General features: G+C 51.2%; 1 long non-coding RNA gene and 1 pseudogene across 2 annotated transcripts; both read left to right on the top strand.

Moving 5' to 3' along the window:
* Positions 1-1,936: 1,936 nt before the first annotated feature.
* On the top strand, positions 1,937-6,712 carry LOC101019763. 2 transcript variants are annotated; one of them, XR_004181464.1, is made up of 3 exons: positions 1,937-2,333; positions 2,618-2,711; positions 6,398-6,505. It is a non-coding gene; the product is annotated as an uncharacterized LOC101019763 (long non-coding RNA). The 2 variants fall into 2 exon arrangements; XR_002520080.2 differs by lacking the exon at positions 2,618-2,711 and having other exon boundaries at positions 1,944-2,333; positions 6,398-6,712.
* Positions 6,713-7,690: 978 nt separating this feature from the next.
* On the top strand, positions 7,691-22,620 carry LOC101001085 (annotated as a pseudogene).
* Positions 22,621-24,526: the final 1,906 nt, after the last annotated feature.

Genomic DNA, 24,526 nt, shown 5'->3' with positions numbered 1-24,526 from the left:
TTTCACCATGTTGGTCAGGCTGGTCTTGAACTTTTGACCTCAAGTGATCCACCTGCCTTGGCCTCCCAAAGTACTGGAATTACAGGCATGGGCCACCATGCCTGGCCCCAGTTCTGAATTCTTAAGGAACTCTCGAGAGGTTCTAGGTCAGCACTGATAGACCTGGGTGCTGCAGTGCTGGGTGTGGTGGCTCACACCTGGAATGCTAGCACTTTGGGAGACCTAGGTCAGAGGCTCTCTTGAGCCCAGGAGTTTGAGACCAGTCTGCACAACATAGACCCCATCTCTACAAAAAATTTAAGATTAGTTGTGGCCAGGCAAGGTGGCTGACACCTGTAATCCCAGCATTTTGGGAGGCCGAGGTGGGTGGATCACGAGCTCAGGAGTTTGAGTCCAACCTGACCAACATGGTGAAACCTCGTGTCTACTAAGAAAATACAAAAATTAGCTGGGTGTGGTGGTGTGCACCTGTAATCCCAGTTACTCAGGAGGCTGAAGCAGGAGAACTGCTTGAACCAGGGAGGCATGGGTTGTAGTGAGTCAAGATCATGTCACTGCACTCCAGTCTGGGTGACAGAGTGAGACTCCATCTCAAAGAAATAAGAAAAATAAAAAATAAAATTAGTTGATTATGGTTGTGCTTGCCTGTAGTCCCAGCTACTTGGGATGCTGAGGTGGGAGGATTGTTTGAGCCCAGTAGGTCAAGGCTGCCGTCTGCCATGATTGCACCACTGTGCTCCCACCTGGGGTACAGAGTGAGGCCTTGTTTCAAAAAAGAACCCTTGCAATGATAGAAATGCCCCATATATGCACTGTGTGAAATGGTGGCCACTAGTTACATATGGCTATTGAGGTCTTGATATATGACTAGAATAGCTGAATTTATTTAGTTTAATTAACGATATAGATATTTTTGACACAGCCTTACTCTGTTGCCCAGGCTGGAGTGCAGTGGCATAATCACAGCTCATTGCTCAACCTCCTGGGCTCAAATGCTCCTACCTCCTCAGCCCCCCAAGTGGCTGGAACCACAGGCATGCGTCACCACAGCTGGCTAATATTTAAACTTTTTTAGAGACTGGGTCTCACTGTGTTGCCTAGGCTGGTCTTGAACTCCTGGGCTCAAGTGATCCTCCTACCTTGACCTCCCAAAGTGCTGGGATTACAGACCTGAGCTGCCATGCCCAGCCTGGTTTAATTTCATTATACATACATACATACATACATACATACATACATACATACATACATAAGTGCGGACATTTATTTACTTATGATAGGGTCTCGCTCTGTCACCCAGGCTGGAGCGCAGTGATGCAAACACAGCTCACTGAAGCTTTGACCCTGGGGCTCAAGCAGTCCTACTCACCTCAACCTCCCCAAGTAGCTGACCCCAGTGTGCCACCATGCTTCATACTTTGTGATGGGTCTTCCTATATTCCAGGCTGCTCTTGAACCTCGAATTCAAGCAGTCCCTTTCGGCCTCCTGCGCTGATGACAGGCATACCATCATGCCTGATCCCATAAGCATATTTTACTCTCGTGTAGTTCAGCCTTTAAGACCGTACCCAGCAGGTAGATTGAAAAGCAGATGAATGGAATATCAAATTACATTTATAAATTAAAGCAGTTACTATAATGACTTCTTTTTTTCTTTTTCTTTTCTTTTCTTTTTTCTTTTCTTTTCTTTTTTTTTCTTCTTTCTTTCAACAGAGTCCTCGCTGTTGCCCATGCTGGGAGTGCAGTGGCACGATCTCTGCTCATTGCAAGCCCCACCTCCCAGGTTCACACCATTCTCTTGCCTCAGCTCCTGGAGTAGCTGGGACTACAGGCGCCCACTACCATGCCCAGCTCATTTCTTGTATTTTTAGTAGAAATGGGGTTTCACCGTGTTAGCCAGGATGGTCTGGATCTTCTGTCAACGTGATCTGCGCGGCCTCAACCTCCCAAAGTGCTGGGATTACAGGCGTGAGCCAACACGCCTGGCTATGTTTTTTTTTTTTCTAAACCTCCTTTTTTATTCTGGGTTAGATCATTCCCTGGCTGTCTTTACCCTAGCATCAGTGAGTCCTGCAGTCACTACAGCCCCCTGTGAGGTCAGATATTTTCGTCACCATCAAGTGGATCTTTATTTTTTATCTAACATTTGCAATTCTGCCAGTTCTGATTCTTAAATTCTCTTTGCCTTGAATTCCAGGATCCATCTCTGATGTTCAGTGAAGACTACCAGAACAGTCTGCTAGAGCAGTACCATCTGGGTCTGGATCAAAAGCGCAGAAAATACGTGGTTGGAGAACTCATCTGGAATTTTGCTGATTTCATGACTAACCAGTGTAAGTGGCAGTTTAGCTCATGGGATAATGTACCCGTCCTCATTTTTTCAGGTTGCCTTGTCCTTCCTGGATATTTTGGTTGTAAGAATATTGGAAACAAAGTGAGGAAGCTGCTTTAATCCATGTAGGTTGCGCTGAGGATTTCCTAGGTAAAGGAAGTTGTGCTTAGGAAGTAGGAAAGCAGTCAGGCCCCCGCTTCTCAAATACAGTCAAAAAGCAAACAGGAGAGTCTCCTACAGTGAGGTGGACATGGCTTGCTTGCCTTTTTCCTGTCTATTTCATAGCCAAGGAGGAAGGAAAAACTGGACCTCATTATGAATTTACTTTTGGGATACACTGATTATTCCTGAGGAAGGTACAAAGCCTGAGAAGCTTAAGGTATTTGAGTGTGTTTTATATTACTCACTTGCAAAAAGCAGGCTCATCAAACATAGGTGAGTTTCAACGCATCTTGAATATGGCAGCATTTAAAAGTCTTCAGACCAGGCATGGTGACTCATGCCTGTAATCCCAGCACTTTGGGAGGCCAAGGTGGGAGGATCCCTGGAAGCCAGGAGTTTGAGACCAGCCTGTTAAGCAGAGCAAGACCCCATCTCCAGAAAAAATAAGCCCATTAGCTGGGTGTGGTGGTGTGTTCCTGTAGTTCCAGCTGCTTGGGAGGCTGAGGCAGGTGGATCGCCTGAGCACAGGAGTTGGGGGTTGCAGTGAGCTGTGATTGCACCAGTGCATCTGAACCTGGGTGACAGAGTGATACTTGCCTTAAAAAAAAAAAAAAGGGTCTTCAAAGACCAGAAGATCTGTGCTGTCACGTTGGGTGACTGAGGGGCTGCCAAGTTTGTGATGAATGTTTCCCATTTCTTCTTAGTTTATGGACTTACCATCCTTGGCAGTTTGGTGGGTTGGAGAAGGATATGGTGATGGCGGGAGTTACAATACGTTACTTATAGGAGAAGACAGGCTTTTGAAAGGTTAATGCTTCAAAGTGAGAATGGAAAAGGGATGAGTGAATGAAGAAGATGAGGTGAGAGGGAAGAGGTAAAGGGAAAAGGAGAACAAGAAGCTCTTCTCTGCATGGCACCTGGGATGAATGGTTTCTGGGGACATCCCTGATGGCAATTTTGTGGAGAGGCGCAAAGATTTCTGTGGTAAGAAATGAGCTGTAGGCCCAGCGCAGTGGCTGACAGCTGTAATCCCAGCACTTTGGGAGGTTAAGGAGGGCGGATCACCTGAGGCCAGGAGTTTAAGACCAGCCTGGCCAACATGGAGAAACCTTGCCTCTACTAAAAATATAAAAATTAGCCGGGCGTGGTGGCAAGTGCCTGTAATCCCAGCTACTCAGGAGGCTAAGGCATGAGAATCGCTTGAACCCGGGAGGTGGAGGTTGCAGTGAGGGAAGATCATGCCATTGCACTCCAGCCTGGGCAACAAGAGTGAAACTCCATTTCATGGAAAAAACAAAAACAAAAACAAAACCAGTGGGACTGGGTGCAGTGACTCATGCCTGTAATCCCAGCACTATGGGAGGTGGAGGTGGACAGATCACGAGGTCAGGAGTTTGAGACCAGCCTAGCCAACATGGTGAAACCCCATCTGTACTAAAAGTACAAAAATTGAGTGGGCATGGTGGCGGACGCTGGTAATTGCAGACACTTGGGAGGCTTGAACCCAGGAGGTGGAGGTTGCAGTGAGCCGAGATCGCACCACTGTACTCCAGCCTGGGCAACAGAGTGAGACTCCACATCAAAAAAAATAATAATAAAATAAATAAAATAAAATGAAGTGAAGAAGGAGGAGGAGGAAGAGGAAGAAAAAGAAGAAGAAATAGTTAGGTGTGGTGGTTCAGACCTGTAAACCCAGCAATTTGGGAGGCAGAGGAGGAGCAGGAGGAGGAGAGGAGGAAAAGGAAACAGCCAGGTCAGTCGTGGTGGCTGGTGCCTGTGAGGAGGAGGAGGAGGAGGAGAAGGAGGAGGAGGAGAAGGAGGAGGAGAAAGAAATGGAGGAGGAGGAGGAGGAGTAGGAGGAGGAGAAGGAGGAAGAGGAAAAAGAAATGGAGGAAGAAAAAGAAAAGGAGGAGAAAAAGAAATGGAGGAGGAGGAGGAAAAAGAAATGAAGGAGGGGGAAGACGAGGATAAAGAAACAGAGGAGGAGGAGGAGTTGGAGGAGGAGGAGGAGTTGGAAGAGGAGATGGAGGAGGTGGAGGAGATGGAGGAGATGGAGGAGGAGGAGGTGGTGGGATTACAGGTGTGAGCCACTGTGCCTGGCTGGAAATCACATTTCATCATGAGATCTGGAGGGCACGTACCCGAACCACATTAGCCTTCAAGGGAAATTCCGGGCACCTAGCTATTCTTGAGAAGTAAATTACCAACTTGATAAGAAGATAGTAATTGGCTGGGTGCAGTGGCTCACACCTGTAATCCCAGCACTTTGGGAGGTCAAGACAGATAGATCAACTGAGGTCAGGAGTTCCAGATCAGTCTGGCTAACATGGTGAAACCACATGTCTACTGAAAATACAAAAATTAGCTGGATGTGATAACGGATGCCTGTTATCCCAGCTACTGAGGAGGCTGAGGCAGGAGGATTGCTTGAACACTGGAGGTGGACAGTGCAGTGGGCTTAGATTGGGCCATTGCTCTCCAGCCTGGGAGACAGAGCGAGACTCCGTCTCAAAAAAAAAAAAAAAAAAAAAAAAAAAAAGAAAAGAAAAAGGAAAAGGTAATAATAGCTTAGAACAATAGCCACCCAAGTCACAAGATATTTGATCCCCTATAGAAAGTAAAGATAACATCTTGTCAAATGTCCCTAAGTTGTTTTTCGGAAGTGCAGATCTCCACCGGATGATAAATGGTGACAGCTTTCCCTTCGACCTCAGATAAGGGTGAACCGAGGACTGAACTCTCACTGGCGTTCTTTATTCCAAATTTCTTCCTGAGGGGCCTGGAGGGAATCACACTCACAGGCAAAAACTTAACACCCCTTCTGCTGACCTCAAGGTTTTAGATAAAGCTTTGCTTTCTTACCAATCATAAACTGAAGAAATAGTTGAATTGGCCAGGTGTGGTGGCTCAGGCCTGTAATCCCAGGACTTTGGGAGGCCGAGGCCCGCGGATCACCTGAGGTCAGGAGTTCAAGGCCAGCCTGGTTAACATAGTGAAACCCTGTCTTTGTTAAAAATACAAAAATTAGCTGGGTGTGGTGGTGAGCACCTGTAATCCCAGCTACTCAGGAGGCTGAGGCAGGAAAATCACTTGAACCAGGGAGGTGGAGGTTGCAGTGAGCCGAGATTGGGCCATTGCACTCCAGCCCAGGTGACAGGGCGAGACTCAAAAAAAAAAAAAAAAAAAAAAAAATGAAGGCATCTTCTCTGGTACCCTTTAGTCTTATTTTTTTCTTTTCTTTTCTTTTCTTTTTATTTTGTTTGAGATGGGGTCTCGCTCTGTCACCTAGGCTGGAGTGCAGTGGCACAATCTTGGCTCACTGCAACCTCTGCTTCCTCGGCTTCATCAATGCTCCTGCCTCAGCCTCTCATGTACCTTGGATTATAGGTGTGTGCCACACCACCGGGGTAATTTTTTTTTTTTTTTTTTTTGTATTTCTTGTAGAGACAGTGGTCTCATTATATTGTTCAGGCTGGTCACAACTCCCGGGCTCAAGTCATCCTCCTGTCTTCACCTCCCAAAGTGCTGGGATTACAGGTGTAAGCCACTAAGCCCATCCTGAATTACTGATTTTTACACACTGTATAAACTTTTGCATCCTACTTGTTCTTACTTTTGTTAAATGTGGCCTAAAGCTGCCTCATAAACAGTGAACTATATCCTAATTTAAGCATGTAAGCATTTCACTAAAGGAATATACAAGTAAAATTTTAAAAAAAGAAAATAAGAAAAAAAGCATAAACATTTGGGAAAAAGCCTTTAGGCCTTGTCAGTTTCTAGAATGTATTTATTTTCACTATGCTGGGGACTCCATTTCCAGTAATAAGGTCCATTCTCAGAAGTTGGATTTGGCGAGCATGAGAAAAGGGGTGGGGGAGTAATCGTACAAACAATTGTGTCCAGTCCAGGTTCCTAGGACCAGAGGGACCCCTCTGTATGGCAGAGGCACCCGACAGCCGTACCTGATGTGTACCCTCAGAATGACTTTACGGTCAAAGAAGAAAGTCCGTTCGGAGCCCCAAGCTAAGGAGTCAGGAGTGGCAAGATCCTGGAAGGATGCCAACCTGTGAAACTCTGAGTCAAGAGGTCAAGCTGGGCACTTGGTTTCTCAGGTCGACCGCTTGGCCCTCTTCCAAGTTGTACTTTCCTTCTTTCCTTTACTTCCTGTTCTAAAGTTTTTAATAACCATTTTTTTTAATACTATCTCACTCTATAGCCCAGGCTGGAGTGCAGTGGCTCAATCTCAGCTCACTGCAACCTCCACCTCCCAGGTTGAAGAGATTCTCCTGCCTCAGCCTCCCAAGTAGCTGGGATTACAGGCACTCACCATCATGCCTAGCTAATTTTTGTATTTTTAGTAGAGACATGGTTTCACCATGTTGGCCAGGCTGGTCTTGAACTCCTGATCTCAGGTGATCCACCCGACTCAGCCTCCCAAAGTACTGGGATTACAGGCATGAGCCACCACACCCATTCCTGGCCTGCTTTTTAATAAAATTTTACTCCTGCTCTGCAACTTGCCTCTATCTGGTTTCTACCTTATGACCCTCAGTCAAATTCTTTCTTCTGAGGAGGCAAGAATTGAGGTTGTTTCAGTTGTGTATGGATTCACCACCGGGAACTTGGATACCTTCCACCAGTAACAGGTCAAGGATGCTAGGTGAAAATGTTATGGAAGCTGCATGCTTTTTACAAATATAGTGGTTCTCATGTCCAGCCACAGCCACTGCGCCTGTGTGAAAGTCCCCTTAATAAACCTATGTCTTTTTTACTGTCTCCAGATCTCTTCCTGTACCCTTCCACACGGTGCCTTCCCTACTGGAGTAAAGTGGGGTCCCGCAGGGCACCCTCTCCCTGCAATTTTTTTTTTTTTTTTTGAGATAGATTCTTGCTCTGTCACCCAGGTTGGACTGCAGTGGTGTGACCTCGGCTCACTGCAAGCTTCGCCTCCTGGCTTCAAGTGATTCTTCAGCCTCAGCCTCCTGAGTAGCTGGGATTACAGGTGCCTGCTATCATGCCTGGCTCCTTTTTCTTTTTCTTGTTCTTTTTTAGTATTTTCAGTAGAGAGGGGGTTTCGCCGTTTTGGCCAGGCTGGTCTCGAACTCCTGGCCTCAAGTGATCCGCCCACCTCAGCGTCCCAAAATGCTGGGATTACAGGCGTGAGCCACTGCACTTGGCCTCTCTCCCTGTATCTTCATGTATCTTCAAAGACAAGAAGGAGCTTCTGTCCCCTTGGTTAGGGTCAGGGTCCCAGAGGTCCAGGGTCAAGGCTACGACCGCCTCCCAAGGACGTGCATCCCTGCAAGAGGCTGCATCCAGCAGTCATGGAAGAGGCTCCCCTGGGGCCTGCTCCAATTCCTGCTGGGGAAAGTAAGTGGAGGTGCCCCTTGAACAAACGGTGATGCCACCAATCTCACGGGTTCTGTCCTGCCCTGTGGCACTGGATCGTCCATCCTCTGCTGGGATGGGGAGCAGACGACGCTCTTCTTGGCTGGAGCTGAGGGTGGGGGTCCCTCTTCCCCAAAGGCCTATTCCTGGATTCCAGCACAGGTCCTACTGGGCAGCACCTGGCGCCGCCCCGCCCCTCCAGGCCTGGCACTCGCCCTCAACAAACATGGCGCACACGGCCTCACGCGCCTCACGCCGCAGGCGCGTCACGCTACAGGCCCGCAGGGCTTCCCCCGCGCCGCTCTCCTTCCCCTCAGACTGGCTGACAAGACAGGGAGCGGGAAGTATGACCTGGCTGGTGGCGGTGTCCTGGTTGGTTCTCGGGGGGCTGTTGTGTGGCTGCGCGCAGGCGCTGCTGGGCCGGATGCTGTACACCCGGGAGAGCGCGTCGCGGGAGCGCAAGGAGCTCCAGGGCCTCTGAAGCTTCCAAGCCGACTTCTCCGACAACGGACGCTGGGGCTTCCAGGAGCAGAGGTACCGGCGACGGTTGGGAGAGGCGCCCGGAAGCCCGGCGTTGGGAATGGCCTAAGTCCCGGCGCGCTGCACCCTCCTTCACCTGAGTGCCCGGGAGCTGGGGCCCCGGAGGAGGTTAAAGGTCAACGGGCTTGGGGGCGCGGGGTTGGAGGAAGGGGGAACCGGGGGGGACCAGGGGGGACCCAGGAGGGCCAGGGCGGAGGAGGCCCGGGAGGAGGAGGAAGCGCTCCTGTGCAGCCGCGTCCGGAGGCGAAGGCTGAGCCCGGGCAGTGTCCTTTCTAATATTTATTTTTAATTTTTGAAATGTTTTTGAGACTGGGTTTCGTCCTCCCGCCCAGGTTGGAGCGGAGTGGCGCAGTCCTAACTTCTGAGCTCAAGGGATTCTCCCGCCCCAGCCTTGCAAGTTTGCTGGGACCGCCATGCCTAATTAAAAACAAAACAAAACAAAAACAAAGAAAAGAAACTTGGTCGGGTTTGGTGGCTCACGCCTGTAATCCCAGCACCTTGGGAGGCCGAGGCGGGCGGATCACCTGAGGCCACGAGTTCAAGACCAGTCCGGCCAATGTGGTGAAACCCTGTCTCTACTAAAAATACAAAAATTAGCCGGGCGTGGTGATGAGCACCTGTAATCCCAGCTACTTGGGAGGCAGAGGCGGGAGAATTGCTTGAACCAGGAAGGCGGAGGTTGCAGTGAGCTGAGATCACGCCACTGCACTCCAGCCTGTGCGACAGACTGAGACTCCGTCTCAATACAAAAACCAACTTTTTTGTTTTGTTTTGTTTTTTAAGATACAGGGTCTCAGTACGTTCTCCAGGCTGATCTCGAACTCCTGACCTCCAGCCATCCTCCCACGTTGACTTCCCAAAGCGCTCATTACAGGCATGAGCCACCAGACACTCGTCAGGCCTGAGGGGCAGGCCCTGCACAGGGCTGGTCCCGGGGATCGGGAGGAGGGGACAGTTTAGACATTCTGAGGTCGGCTTTGCTGAGGGAGGAAGATAGCTTGGTTTTCAGGGTTCAGATAGAGGACAGACAGTGACATCAGGCCAAGGACGCCACCCCTGTTGCCCTCCTGACTTGGATGTGGTCAGCAGAGAAGTGGGATCCAGTGAGGTCTGGGCCGCGTTTGCCTGTTCTACATCCTCTTTTTCTTTTTCTTTTTTTTTTTGAGAGAGAGTCTCGCTGTGTCACCCAGGCTGCAGTGCGATGGCACGATCTTGCCTCACTGCAGCCTCCGCCTCCTGGGTTCAAGTGATTCTCCTGCCTCAGCCTCCCGAGTAGCTGGGACTACAGGCGCCCGCCACCACTCCCAGTTAATTTTTGTATTTTTAGTAGAGATGGGGTTTCACCATATTGGCCAGGCTGGTCTCGAACTCCTGACCTTGTGATCCGCCTGCCTCTGCCTCCCAAAGTGCTGGGATTACAGGTGTGAACCACCGTGCCCAGCCTACATCCTCTGTTTCTGACTTTGTGGTATTCAGTACAAGAGAAAGAGAGGAGAGGGCTGGCTGCCAGCGTGGGCCTCACTCACAGTGTCCTAAGCAAAGCTCCCCCATCCCCCTAACCAGCCTTCCTCCCTGTGACAGGCAGTGGGTCATTTGCATCTTAGTCACAGGTCTGTACCTTCTTGCCTCGGGCTGGGATGTGCCCCTGGGTTCACCCCTGTCTCAGGAGATATTGGGTCCTCCCATCTGCTCCAACAAGGATCTCCTGGCCCCACTGGCCAGGTGTACAACCTGCCCTGGCAGTGGACCTGTCATCAGCAAGTTATCTGTCTTTTCCGCCAGGAGTCCCCGCCATGTGTCAGGGCTTGTGCTAGGCCTGGGAGCACAGCTGTGCAGCACACTGGTCCCGGATCCCTTTGGGGGCCTAGGAGCTGAGCCCAGCCCTTCTCTTTGCAGTTGGACTCCACGTTGGACATACCGGTTCTCTGCATCTTCAATAACATCAGCCAGGACTGGGCATTTTGTCAGCTCGGTGTGGTATGAATGGGAGGTGACCCTGCTGAAGCGATGGATCCAGGACCTGCACACAAGAGTGGTGCTGAGGATTGGCAGTGCCCACTTCTATGCCATTGTGGTCAGTGTGGCCAGGAGCAGGCAGGGCGGGTGAGTGGGCACAGCTGCTGAACAGCATGGGACCCTCAGATTCCACCCACAGCCTGTCTCCTGGGGTGGGACGGTGGGGGGCCTTACCCTGCCCTGGGGGCTGTGCCCTGTGTAGGGGGATAGGTGGCCTGATCTCCCCACTGGGATGTCATTCTTCCCGTCTGGCTGGCAAGCCCCTGAGCCCCATGCTGCGGGTTATGTGAGGGCGTGCCCAATAGCAGAGCCCCTCCTCATGCCCCGACCTGCCACCCTCTCCCCATATCTCCTATGTCTGCAGTGGGTGAATGGTGTCCACACGCTAGACCATGAAAGGGGCTACCTCCCCTTCGAGGCTGACATCAGCAGCCTGTTCCCGGTGGGGCACCTGCCCTCCCGCCTCTGCGTCACTGTCACCATCAATAGCACTCTCACCCCCCCACCCTGCCACCAGGGACCATCCATACGTAACCGACACGTCCAAGTGGGTACCATCCTGCCTCCACTACACGCACCCACCTTCCCGCCCCACCCTGTGGTCTTCCTGCTAGGGACAGGGTGGCCTTGGCAGAGAGGAGGCCCTGATCTGGGGAGGCAAGTGAACTGAGGGCAAAAGACCCATGGCAAGGGCCCAGCGAACCACAGTCCTCCCGCCCTAGGTATCCCAAGGGTTACTTTGTCCAGAACACAGACTTTGACTTCTTCAACTATGCAGGACTGCAGCAGTCTGTGTTTCTGTACATGACACCAATTACCTGCATCGATGACATCACCATCACCACCGGCGTGGAGTGACACAGTGGTGACGGCTTCTGGTAGGATCCTCCCTAAGCGGGGCTCAGGGTGGCTCTGTTTGTTCCCTATTTGGAAAGCTCTCCCAGGAAAAAGGTTCTCCCAGCATCTCTAAACCTTCACTGGTTCCCATCCACCTACGAAGCTAAAATCCAGGCTGTCTGAGCGGGCACGGGCTCTCGAGATCACTCATGTGGTTGATCTTGCTTGGAGAAGAGGGGTCTGGCCTAACGTCACATAGCTCAGGGTGGCAGTCCTGTCCCTTCCCCACAGTGCTGCTCTCACTCTAGCTCCCATTGCTACACATCGTGCTCAAGGAACAGGCAGCTTTGAAGTGCCGGGTGCGGTGGCTCACGCCTGTCATGCCAGCTCTTCGTAGGGAGGACTTGGTAGGAGGATCACTTCAGGCCAAGAGTTCAAGACCAGCCTGGGCAACATAGCGAGACCATCACCCCCCAAAATTAAAAAATTCGCCAGGCATGGTGATGTGTGCCGGTAGTCCCAGCTACTGAGGCAGGAGAATCGGTTGAGCGTGGGAGATCAAGGGTGCAGTGAGCTGTGACTGCGTCACTGCACTCTGGTCTGGGCAACAGAGGGAGACCCTGTCTTTTTTATTTGTATTTGTTTTTGAGCTGGAGTCTCACTCTGTAGGAGCCCAGACTGGAGGACACTGGTGCACTCTTGGGTTCATTGCCACCTCTGCCTCCCAAGTTCAAGTGATTCTCCTCCCTCAGCCTCCCGAGTAGCAGGGATTACAGGCACCTTCCACTGTGTCCACCTAATTTTTGTGTGTTTTTTTTTGTTTTTAGTAGAGACGGGGTTTCACCATGTAGGCCTGGTTGGTCTTGAACTCTTGACCTCAGATGACTCACCTGCCTCGGCCTCCCAAAGTGCAAGGATTACAGGTGTGAGCTACCATGGCTGACTGGGATATCCTGTTTTTAGGGGAAAAAAATGTATTTATTTATTTATTTTTTTGTTTTTAATATATCTTTTTCCTTTTGTGAGATGAGGCCTTAGACTGTCGCCCAGGCTGGATGGCAGTGGTGCAATGATTGACAGCTCTTTTGGGACCGCAGTTGTAAGTTTCAAAGAATTTAGGCTGGGTGTGGTGGCTAATGCCTGTCATCCCAGTACTTTGGGAGGCCACGGTGGTCAGATTGCTTGAGCTCAAAGGTTTGAGACCAGCCTGAGCAACATAGTGAGACCCTGTTTCAAAAAGAATAAATAATTTAAATAAATAAAGAATTTAAATAAGAATCACACAGCAAAGGTGATGCAGCATAGAGCAATTTATTGTAAAGGGAAAAGTATTTTGCAAGTGAAGTGCAGAATAGCCTGGGCACAGTTTCTCACACCTGTAATCCCAGCACTTTGGGAGGCTGAGGTGGGTGGATGACCTGAGGCCAGGAGTTCTAGACCAGCCTGGCCAACATGGTGAAGCCCCATCTCAAACTCTGTCTCCAAAAAAAAAAAAAAAAAAAAGGACAATGAGTGGCAGCACACACCTGTAATCCCAGCTACTTGGGAGACTGAGGCAGGAGAATCGTTTGAACCCGGGAGGGGGAGGTTACAGTGAGCCAAGATCGCCCCACTGCACTGCTGGGCATGGTGGCAGGTGCCTGTAATCGCAGCAACTGGGGAGGCTGAGGAAGGAGAATAGCTTGAACTCAGTGGTCACAGGTTGCAGTGAGCCGAGATGGAGTCACTGCACTCCAGCAATCCTGAGGAGACTTAAGAACTAAACATAGTATGATGTCCTGCATGAGATCTTGGGACAGGAAAAGGTCATTAGGGTAAATAGTAAAAGAATCTGAATCAAGATGAACCTTAGTTAATAATAATGTATCAGTATTGGTTTATTGGGACCGGGGATGGTGGCTCACATCCTAGCACTTTGGGAGGCTAAGATGGGAAGATCTTGAGGTCCGGAGTGTGAGACTAGCCTGGGTAACATAGCGAGACTACATCTCTCCAGATTTTTTTTTTCTTTTAGTTAGTCAGGCATGGTGGTATGCACTTACACTCCCAGCTGCTAGGGAGGCTGAGGAGAGAGAATTGCTTGAGCCCAGGAGTTTGAGGCTGCAGTGAGGTGTGACTGTGCCACTGTGCTCCAGCCTGGTCCAATTTTTCATTAAAAAAATTTTTTTTTTTGAGATGGGGTTTTGCTCTTGTTGTCCAGGCTGGAGTGCAATGGCGAGATCTCGGCTCACTGCAACCTCCGCCTCCTGGTTTCAAGTGATTCTTCTGCGTCAGCCGCCCGAGTAGCTGAGATTACAAGCATGCCCCACCACGTCCGGCTAATTTTGTATTTTTAGTAGAGACACGGTTTCTCCATGTTGGTCAGGCTGGTCTTGAACTCCCAACCTCAGGTGATCCGCCTGCCTCAGCTTCCCAAAGTGTTGTGATTATAGGCGTGAGCCACCGTTGGAGTTGGAGTCTTGCTCTGTCACCCCGGCTGGAGTGCAGTAGTGTGATCTCTGTTCATTGCAACCTCCGCCTCCTGGGCACAACTAGTATTTTATAATCTGTTAGGAATTCAAATGTTTTTCAAACGATCTATCTACATATTTAAATACATTTGAAATACAAATTTTTAAAATCATATTATGAAACATTAAGTAATATTCTACATTATTAGGCCAGGGACGGTGGTTTATGCCTGTAATCCCAGCAGTTTGGAAAGCCAAGGCGGGCAGATTGCTTGAGCTCAGGAATTTGACACCCCCCTGGGCAACATAGCAAGACCCTGTCTCCACAAAAATAGAAAAATGAGCTGGGCATGGTGGTGTGTGGCTGTAGTCCCACCTGTTTGGGAGGCTGAGGTGGGAGGATCACTTGAGCCCAGGAATTTGAGGCAGCAGGGAAGCATGATTAAGCCATTGTACTCCAGCCTGGCAGACAGAGTAAGACCCCGTCCCACCCCCCAAAAAAGTTAACATCATTGTATAATTGTGCTCCAAATTATTAGCAAAATGAAAGAAAATTAAGTATTATTTAAAAATAGGCCTTCACAGAGAGGAGGCCCTGGATCTGGGGAGGCAAGTGAGCTGAGGGCAAAAGACCCATGGCAAGGGCCCAGTGAACCACAGTCCTCCCACCCTAGGTATCCCACGGGTTACTTTGTCCAGAACACAGACTTTGACTTCTTCAACTACGCGGGACTGCAGCGGTCTGTGCTTCTGTACATGACACCGACTACCTATATCGATGACATCACCGTCACCACCGGTGTGGAGTGAGACAGAGGTGGGAGCTTCTGGTAGGATCCTCCCTCAGCGGGGCCCAGGGTGGCTCTGTTTGTTCCCTATTTGGAAAGCTCTCCCAGGAAAAAGGTTCTTCCAGCATCTCTAAACCTTCACTGGTTCCCATCCACCTACGAAGCTAAAATCCAGGCTGTCTGAGCGGGCACGGGCTCCCGAGATCACTCATGTTGTTGATCTCGCTTGGAGAAGAGGGGTCTGGCCTAACGTCACATAGCTCAGTGTGGCAGTCCTGTCCCTTCCCCATGGTGTTGCTCTCACTCTAGCTCCCGTTGCTACATATCGTGCTCAAGGAACAGGCAGCTTTGGAGTGCCGGGTGCGGTGGCTCACGCCTGTCATCCCAGCTCTTTGTAAGGAGGACTTGGTAGGAGGATCACTTCAGGCCAAGAGTTCAAGACCAGCCTGGGCAACATAGCGAGACCATCACCCCCCAAAATTAAAAAATTCGCCAGGCATGGTGATGTGTGCCGGTAGTCCCAGCTGCTGAGGCAGGAGAATCAGTTGAGCGTCGGAGGTCAAGGGTGCAGTGAGCTGTGACTGCGTCACTGCACTCTGGTCTGGGCAACAGAGGGAGACCTTGTCTTTTTTATTTGTATTTGTTTTTGAGCTGGAGTCTCACTCTGTAGGAGCCCAGACTGGAGGACACTGCTGCACTCTTAGGTTCACTGCAACCTCTGCCTCCCAAGTTCAAGTGATTCTCCTCCCTCAGCCTCCCGAGTAGCTGGGATTACAGGTACCTTCCACCTCATCCAGCTAATTTTTGTATTTTTTTTAAGTAGAGACAGGGTTTCACCATGTAGGCCTGGTTGGTCTTGAACTCCTGACCTCCGATTACTCAGCTGCCTCGGCCTCCCAAAGTGCAAGGATTACAGGTGTGAGCCACCGTGCATGACTGGGATACCCTGTCTTTAAGAAAAAAAAAAAATTTAATTTTTTTTTTTTAAACATATCTTTTTCCTTTTGTGGGATGAAGGCTTAGACTGTCGCCCAGGCTGGATGATAGTGGTGCAATGATTGACAGCTGTTTTGGGGCTGCAGTTGTAAGTTTCAAAGAATTTAGGCTGAGTGTGGTGGCTAATGCCTGTCATCCCAGCACTTTGGGAGGCCATGGTGAGCGGATCACTTGAGCTCAAAAGTTCGAGACCAGCCTGGGTGACATAGTGAGATCCTGTTTCAAAAAGAATAAATAATTTAAATAAATAAAGAATTTAAATAAGAATCACACAGCAAAGGTGATGCAGCATAGAGCAATTTATTGTAAAGGGAAAAATATTTTGCAAGTGAAGTGCAGAATAGCCCGGGCACAGTGGCTCATACCTGTAATCCCAGCACTTTGGGAGGCCGAGGCGGGTGGATCACTTGAGCTCAGGAGTTCAAACCAGCCTGGACAACATTAGGTGGGTGTGGTGGCATGTGCTTGTAATCCCAGTACTAGGGAGGTTGAGATGGGAGAATTGCTTGAACCCAGGAGGTGGAGGTTGCAGTGAGCTGAGATTGCAGCACTCAAGTATGTAATCCCAGGTGCTTGGGAAGCTGAGACAGCTTGGGTGACAGAGTGAGATCCCATCTCAAAAAACACAGTGAAGTACAAAATACGCGCTTCACCCTGAGAGAGAATTCAGGGCAGGCTGCTGGTAAGGATGAGAGAGCGCTGATTATCAGTGGGGAAACTCCCTTTCTGGGAGTCTTCCATGATGAATTCCTAAGGGGTGGGAGGGGTGTTACTCTAATTACATTCTGGGTCGTCTTCTGGCTGCACATGGGTTGTAGCTGTACATGCTTGTTCACATATCACACGTTTCAGTGCCGTGGTTGGCACTTCCGAAGGACACGGTCACTTCCTTGACTACCTACTCTGCCTCAAGATCATAGCCTGTTGCAGCTCCAAACTCCTGGCTCAAGCAATCCTCCCTCTTTAGCCTCCCAAGTACCTGGGGTTGCTGGGACTACAGGCAAGCACCACCATGCCCAGCTAATTATTGTTATTTTTAGGGAAGATGTGGTTTCCCTATGTTACCCAGGCTGGTCTTGAACTGCTGGGCTCAAGCCATCCTCCCACTTCAGCCTCCCTGTGTTGGTGTGTTGGGATTACAGGTGTGACCACTGTGCCTGGCCAAAAGCATGTTTTTTTTGTTTGTTTGTTTTTTGAGACAGAATCTTGCGCTGTGACCCAGGATGGAGTGGTGCAGTGGCACGATCTTGGCTCACTGCAACCTCTGCCTCTGAGGTTCAAACAGTTCTCCTGCCTCAGCCTCCCAAGTAGCTGGGATTACAGACGTGTTCCACCACACCCGGCTAATTTTTGTAATTTTAGTAGAGATGGGGTTTCGCCATGTTGACCAGGCTGGTCTTGAACTCCTGACCTCAGGTGTTCCACCCCTCTCAGCCTCCCAAAGTGCTGGGATTACAGGCATGAGCTACGGTACCTGGCCCCAAAAAATGTTTTTTTTTTAATTCAGAAAAACACGCTGGGAGCAGTGGCTTATGCCTGCAATCCCAGCACCTTGGGAGGCTGAGGCAGGTGGATCACCTGAGATCAGGAGTTCGAGACCAGCCTGGCCAACATGGCGAAACCCCATCTCTACCAAAAATACAAAAATTCAGCAGTTGTGGTTGTGCATGTATATAATCCCAGGTACTCAGGAGGCTGAGGCAGGAAAATCAACTGAACTCCAGAGATGGAGGTTGCAGTGAGCCGAGATCATGGCACTACAGTCCAGCCTGGGTGGCAGAGTGAGACTGTGTCTCAGAAAAAGAAAAAAGAAAAAAAAAGCAACAGAAGCAAATGACTGCCTGGGAGTGGCCGCTGTGGGGCATTCCCATTTGTGTGACCCAGGCCATGTCCCTCCCTAAGCCCTGGTCTCTCTTGCCTCGTGTAGGGCTGGTGAATTACCAGATCTCCATCAAGTGCAGTAACCAGTTCAAGTTGGAAGTGCATCTTTTGGATGCAGAAAACAAAGCTGTGGCCAACGGGCCAGGACCCAGGGCCAGCTGAAGGTGCCACTTGCCAGCCTCCTGTGGCCGGACCGGATGCATGAACACCCCGCCTACCTGTACTCGTGGGAGGTAATGGTGGTTCGGGATTGCTTAAGGGAGGTCTTTTGCCCCCTCTGGCAGCCCTGGCTTCAGCAGGAGCCCGGGACAGGTGAACGGGCAGGCGCGGTCCTCTGAGCTCTCTGATGTTTCCCACCTTTGGCGGGAGGCCCAGATGTTTTTTTCCTTTTTTGAGATGTTGTCTGTCACCCAGGTTATAGTGCACTGGCCTGATCACAGCTCACTGCAGGCTTGAGCTCCCAGGTAGCAGCAATCCTCCTACCTTGGCCTCCTGAGTAGCTGGGACTGTAGGCACATGCTACCATGCCTGGCTAATTAAAACAATTTTATTATAGTCCAGGCAAATAATCCCAGCCCTTTGGGAGGCTGAGGTGGACAGATCACTTGAGGCCAGGAGTTTGAGACCAGCCTGGCCAACATGGTGAAGCACCATCTCTACTGAAATATGAAAATTTGCTGGGCATCTGTAATCCCAGCTACTTGGGAGGCTGAGGCAGGAGAATTGCTTGAACCTGGGAGGCAGAGGCTGTGGTGAGTTGAGATCACGCCAGTGCACTTCATCCTGGGCGACAGAGTGAGACTGTCTCAAAACAAAATGTTTTTTGTAGAGTTGGGGTCTCACTCTGTTGCCCAGGCTGGTCTTGAACTGGACTCAAGTGAGCCTCCTGCCTTAGCCTGCCAAACGTGGGGATTCCAGGCATGAGCCACCTCATGTGGTCAAGGAGAAGGCCCGATTTTGAAGGGCAGGTCCCAGGGTCAGCCAGGAAAGGGCAGAGCCTCTGATTGCTGCTTCTCTGCTTGCAGGCCCAGAGGCGGCTGCTGGGGTGCACTGGGGGTCTTCCTGCCGCAGGGCAGGCCAGGCCAGATGGGGCTCAGGCTGTCGGGGTGGTCGCACCTGGCGCTTTGGTGTCATAGGTGTGGGTGACTGCACAGACGTCACTGGGTCCTTTTTCTGACTTCCATACACTCCCTGTAGGGGATCCGCACTGTGGCTGTCACCGAGAGCCAGTTCCTCATCAATGGGAAACCTTTCTATTTCCATGGAGTCAACAAGCATGAGGATGTAGACGTGCACTGGGGCTCCTGGGTCCTCGTGGGGGCTGCCTCTGGTCACCTTCCACTTTCACCTTCCCTGTGTCCCGCAGTTCAGGGCAATGAGGCAAATGAGCTTCCCTGTGGCAGCTCAGGGTGATGAGGCAAATGGCTCCAAACCATCCCACAGTGGAGCCGGTGGTTAGACTGGAGAGGGGGCTCATGGGGTGGCTCTCCAGGGTCCTGGTTGTTGGAGGAAGTGCAGCTTCGACAGGGACGGGTCACTGGGCTCTGCTGTCCCCTAGATCCGAAGGAAGGACTTCGACCGTCTGCTGCTGGTGAAGGACTTCAACCTGCTTCGCTGGCTTGGTGCCAGCGCCTTCCACACCAGCCACTATCCCTGCACAGAGGAGATGCTGCAGATGTGTGACCGGTATGGGATTGTGGTCATTGATGAGTGTCCCGCTGTGGGCGTGGTGCTGCTATGAGTCCCCACCACGCAGCTGCTCTGCCTGGCCAGCCTGCAGGCCATACCGTGACCCTCTGTCCCTTCCCTCCTGGCCCCCTGGCAGCTCTTCAGCAACGTGTCTATGCATCACTACATGTGGGTGATGGAAGAACTGGTGCACAGAAACCAGAATCAGCCCGCCGTGATGATGTGGTCTGGCCAAGGAGCCTGCGCCCTACCTGGAATCTGCTGACTACTACATCAAGTGACTACTACATCAAGTGAGCGCCCCCTGCCTGCCCTGGGCTGGATTGGGAAGGAGATCCTGGCAGGTGGCAGATGGGTGGGCGTGTGCTATGCGAGATCAGTGTCCCGTCCCAGCCCAATGGGAGGGCCGTCCATACCCAGATAGTTCAGGGAACCAGATATCTACCTACCCAAATTGTGGTTTTCTTTTTCTGTTTTTGAGAGGGAGTTTTGCTGTGTCGCCCAGGCTGGAGGACAGTGGTGAGATCTTGGCTCACTACAACCTCGGCCTCCTGGGTTCAAATAATTCTTCTGCCTCAGCCTTCTGAGTAGCTGGGATTATAGGCATGCGTGAGTGCATGCACTCGGCTTGTTTTGTTTTTGAAACAGGGTCTCACTCCGGTTGCCCAGGCTGGAGTACAGTGGCACGATCTCGGTTCACTGCAGCCTCGACTTCCCAGGCTCAGGTGACCTTTCTGCCTCAGCCTCCCAGATAGCTGGGATTATAGATGTGTGCCACCATGCCCAGCTAACTTTTGCTTTTTTTTTTTTTTTTTTGACAAAGGCTTGCTCTGTTGCCCAGGCTGAAGTGCAGTGGTGTGATCTCAGCTCACTGCAACCTTAACCTCCCAAGTTCAAGTGATTCTCCTGCCTCAGCCTCCCAAGTAGCTGGGACTATAGGCGCCTGCCACCACACCTGGCTAATTTTTGTATTTCTAGTAGAGATGAAGTTTCACCATGTTGGCCAGGATGGTCTCCATCTCTTGACCTTGTGATCCGCCTGCCTTGATCTTCCAAAGTTCTGGGATTACAGGTGTGAGCTACCGTGCCCAGCCAACTTGCATTTTTTAGTAGAGACAGGGTTTCACCATGTTGGCCAGGCTGGTCTTAGTGTACTGACCTCAGGTGCCTGCCTTGGCCTCCCAGAGTGTTGGGAATATAGGGTGACCAACTGTGCGTGGTTATTTTTTGTATTTTTAGTAGAGACGGGGTTTCACCATGTTGGCTAGGCTGGCCTCGAACTCCTGGCCTTCAGTGATCTGCCTGCCTCAGGCTCCCAAAGTGCTGGGATTACAGGTGCGAGCCACCATGCCCACCCCCCTTTTCTTCTTTACAATCATGCAGTTCTAACTCAACGTTCAGAGGTGGAGTTTTCATTTGTGGTAGAGGCAACAGAGGTTGTAGAAATGCTCCTTGAGGCAGATGCCACACCCCAATTTCATGCAGTGCTTTGGGCTGAGCCAAGTCTGCAGCAGGTGGAAGGCTCTGAGATGTCATCCCAGCCTGGGCAAATGACAATTCAGGGCACAGGGGGCACAGGAGTGTGCTCAGCAGGACTGGGTGGACATGCCCTTTGTTGTGAAGGTGAAGAGTACCGCCTTCCAGGAGCGGGTGCTTGAGGCTTCCAGACAGGCTTCTTTGGGAGGTGGTCAGAGGAGATGCCTGTTTTCTGGGGCAGGAATTGAAGGGAGCGCCCAGGCTGGAGAGGTTGAGTCAGGCTGTCACAAGACTTTGAAGCTTGCCATCTCAGAGCCTGGCTGTTGGAGAGCATGGATTTGGAGCATGAGGCTAGGGGGTTCTGTTCTGTCCAGTGCCAGCCACAGCATTTGGATGGGCAGAGCAATGATTGGGGGAGGGTGTAAAAGAAAAATGAAGTGAGGAAAGAGAAGAGGAAAACTGGCTTCAACAAGAGTCTAGGCCGAGTGCAGTGGCTCACGCCTATAATCCCAGCACTTTGGGAGGCCGAGGTAGGTGGATCATCTGAGCTCAGGAGTTTGAGACCAGCCTGGTCAACAGATAGTGAAACCCTGTCTTTACTGAAAATAGAAAAATTATCCAGGTGTGGTGGGGGACGCCTGTAATCCCAGCTACTTGGGAGGCTGAGGCAGGAGAATCTTGAACCTGGGAGACGGAAGTTGCAGTGAGTCAAGATTGTGCCATTGCACTCCAGCCTGGGCAACAAGTGAAACGTCGTCTCAAAAACAGTGACAACAACAACAACAAACAGGCCAGGTGTGGTGGCTCACATTTGTTGCGAGTCCAAGGCAGGAGGATTGCTTGAACACAGGAGTTTCAGACCACCCTGGGCAATATAGCAAGACCCCATTTTTACAAAAAATTAAAAATTAGCTGGACATGGTGGCATGTCCCTGTAGTCCCAGCTACTCAGGAGGCTTAGGCAGGAGGATTGCCTGAGCCCAGGAGATCGAGGCAGCAGTGAGCTATGGTCGTGCCACTGCACTCCAGCCTGGGCAACAGAATGAGACCCTGTCTCTAAAAACAAAAACAAAACAATAAGAAAACGGGACCATCACTCACAGCACCTCTGCCTCTGTCCTCCCTACTTGAATGAGGAGCAGGGCGTCTCAGCTGCTCAGAGCAGCCCTTGAATGAGCCCCAGCTATTTCTGGGGTCCTCAGATGAAACCTCCCATGGCCAGGTCATACCCAACATGGGCCTCCTCCCCTGTTCCGGCCGCCACTTGGAGATGCTGAGTGACAGAGGCTCAGGCTTCGGGTGTTCCTGGCAAAGCCTCACCCCCGAGGCCCCACAGCTCAGACCCAGTCCTTGGTTCACATGGCCCCACTTCTGGCCTCTTTTTCCCTTATGACCAATTTTTCCTGAAGATCGCTGGATCCCTCATTCAGGTGGAATGCTGCAGGGTGACACTTTTTCTAGGGGTGACCCAGGGCTGCAGGGTCCCAGTGTCACAGGCAGGCCTTGCCCGAGCCTCTACCTGAGCCCCTGCTCCTCCTCTCCCACAGGGAGGGGGAGGTTGCAGTGAGGTGAGTTCAGGCCACTGCCCTTCAGCCTGGGCAACGAGCGAGACTTTGTATCAAAAAAAAAAGGGGGGGGGGCACGGAGGCAGTGTAGACAGCTCAGGGCATGGACGAAGGTGCCTCATTGTCACCTTCCTGCCTGGCACTCAGATGTCTTTCCACCAGGCCCACGAGGCCTCCGGGGAAAGTCACGTTAATGGCTGAGACCAAGGGGGTTGCCCTCAACCAGCAGTCACTGCAGGAGCTGCAGAGCATCGGGTGGCCCACCCCCTTCTCCATGCTGCCTCCTAGGAGGTGAGCCTGGGTGCCTGGAGCCCGGGGTGGCCTGGCTCCCCGGCCCACCTCTTCCTCTCTTCAGCCTCCTGTTCTCAGGCGACGTGAGCCGTGTGTGGGACTATAGGCACAGCGTGGAGCAGTATGGTGCCCTGGATGGCACTGCATGCTCCAGCGTCGACTGGCAGATCTGCCAGGTGCGGGCGCTACTGCAGGCACAGCAGGCCTAGGTCCTCCCGCACCTGCCCCCAATTAAAATGGGCGTGGGAGGAGGTTGCTGCGTGTTTCCTGCCCCAGCCTGGCTCCCTCATTGCTGGGCTTTCTGGGGCTGGCTTATGGGGATGGTCAGGGACTGGAGAGGCAGAACGGGGTCTCCTGTAATCCCAGCACTTTGGAAGGACAAGGTGGGAGGATGCTTGAGGCCAGGAGTTTGAGACCAGCCTGGGCAACACGGGGAGACCCCGTCTCTACAGAATAGTAAAATAGCCCAGCGTGGTGGCCCATGCATATAGTCTCAGCTGCTTGTAAGGCTGAGGTGAGAGGATCACTTGTGCCTAGGAACAGAGGCTGCAGTGAGCTGTGATCACACCACTGCATTCCAGCCTGGACAAGAGTGAGACCCAGTCTCTAAGAAACTAAAAATAAAAAATTTAAAAAAAAACTGGAAGTGGAGAAAACTGGGCAAGGGCAGTGAGAGTCATAGATGGGAAGGGAAGAAGGGGCTCCCACCACAGCCTCTGCCCTGTCCAGGCCCCATCCCCTTAAACAGGGTACGACAGTGACCTCCTAGGCCAGGAGCGGTGACTCATGCCTATAATCCTAGCACTTTCGGAGGCTTGGGCAACATAGCAAGACCCGAGCTACCACATTAAAAAGAAAGAAAGAAAAAAAAAGCTAGCCATACTGGGTGGGTGATTCACACCTGTAATCCCAGCACTTTGGGAGGCTCAGGTAGGGGGATGACCTGAGGCCAGGAGTTCTAGACCAACCTGGCCAACATGGTGAAACCCCATCTCAAACTCTGTCTTGAAGAAAAAAAAAAAAAAAAAGCAATGAGTGGCGGCACACACCTGTAATCCCAGCTACTTGGGAGGCTGAGTCAGGGGAATCATTTGAACCCAGGAGGTGGAGGTTGCAGTGAGCCAAGACCGCCTCACTGCACTCCAGCCTGGGTGACAGAGGGAGACTCCCTCTTTAAAAAAAAAAAAATTAGCTGGGCTTGGTGGCAGGTTCCTGTAATCCCAGCAATTTGGGAGGCTGAGGCAGGAGAATAGCTTGAACTCAGTGGTCGGAGGTTGCAGTGAACCGAGATGGAGTCACTCACTGCACTCCAGCAATCCTGAGGAGACTTAAGAACTAAACATAGTATGGTCTCCTGGATGAGATCTTGGGACAGGAAAAGGTCATTAGGGTAAATAGTAAAGAAACCTGAATCAAGACGAACCTTAGTTAATAATAGTGTATCAGTATTGGTGTATTGGGATTGGGGATGGTGGCTCACATCCTAGCACTTTGGGAGGCTATGGTGGGAAGATGTTGAGGTCAGGAGTATGAGACTAACCTGGGCAACATAGCGAGACTGCATCTCTCTAAATTTTTTTTTTCTTTTAGTTAGTCAGCATGGTGGTATGCACTTACAGTCCCAGCTGCTAGGGAGGCTAAGGAGGGAGAATTGCTTGAGCCCAGGAGTTTGAGGCTGCAGTGAGCTGTGACTATGCCACTGTGCTCCACCCTGGTCAGTAGGGCAAAACCCCTTATCTCCAAAAAGTTTTTCATGAAAAAAAAATTTTTTTTTTTGAGATGGGATTTTTCTCTTGTTGCCCAGGCTGGAGTCCAATGGCGAGATCTCGGCTCACTGCAACCTCCGCCTCCTGGTTTCAAGTGATTCTTCTGCGTCAGCCTCCTGAGTAGCTGGGATTACAGGCATTGTGCCACCACGTCCGGCTAATTTTGTATTGTTTAAGTAGAGACAGGGTTTCTCCATGTTGGTCAGGCTGGTCTTGAACTCCCGACCATTAGGTGATCCGCCTGCCTCGGCCTCCCAAAGTGCTGGGATTATAGGCGTGAGCCACTGTGCCAGGTCAGAAGCCAACCTTTTACTTATGTATGCAGATGTGTGTCACTATATGTTTATCT

This window comes from Papio anubis, unplaced genomic scaffold (assembly GCF_008728515.1).
Source record: "Papio anubis isolate 15944 unplaced genomic scaffold, Panubis1.0 scaffold276, whole genome shotgun sequence".
NCBI classification, from domain to species: domain Eukaryota; kingdom Metazoa; phylum Chordata; class Mammalia; order Primates; family Cercopithecidae; genus Papio; species Papio anubis.
This window is presented reverse-complemented; position numbering and strand designations above follow the sequence as displayed.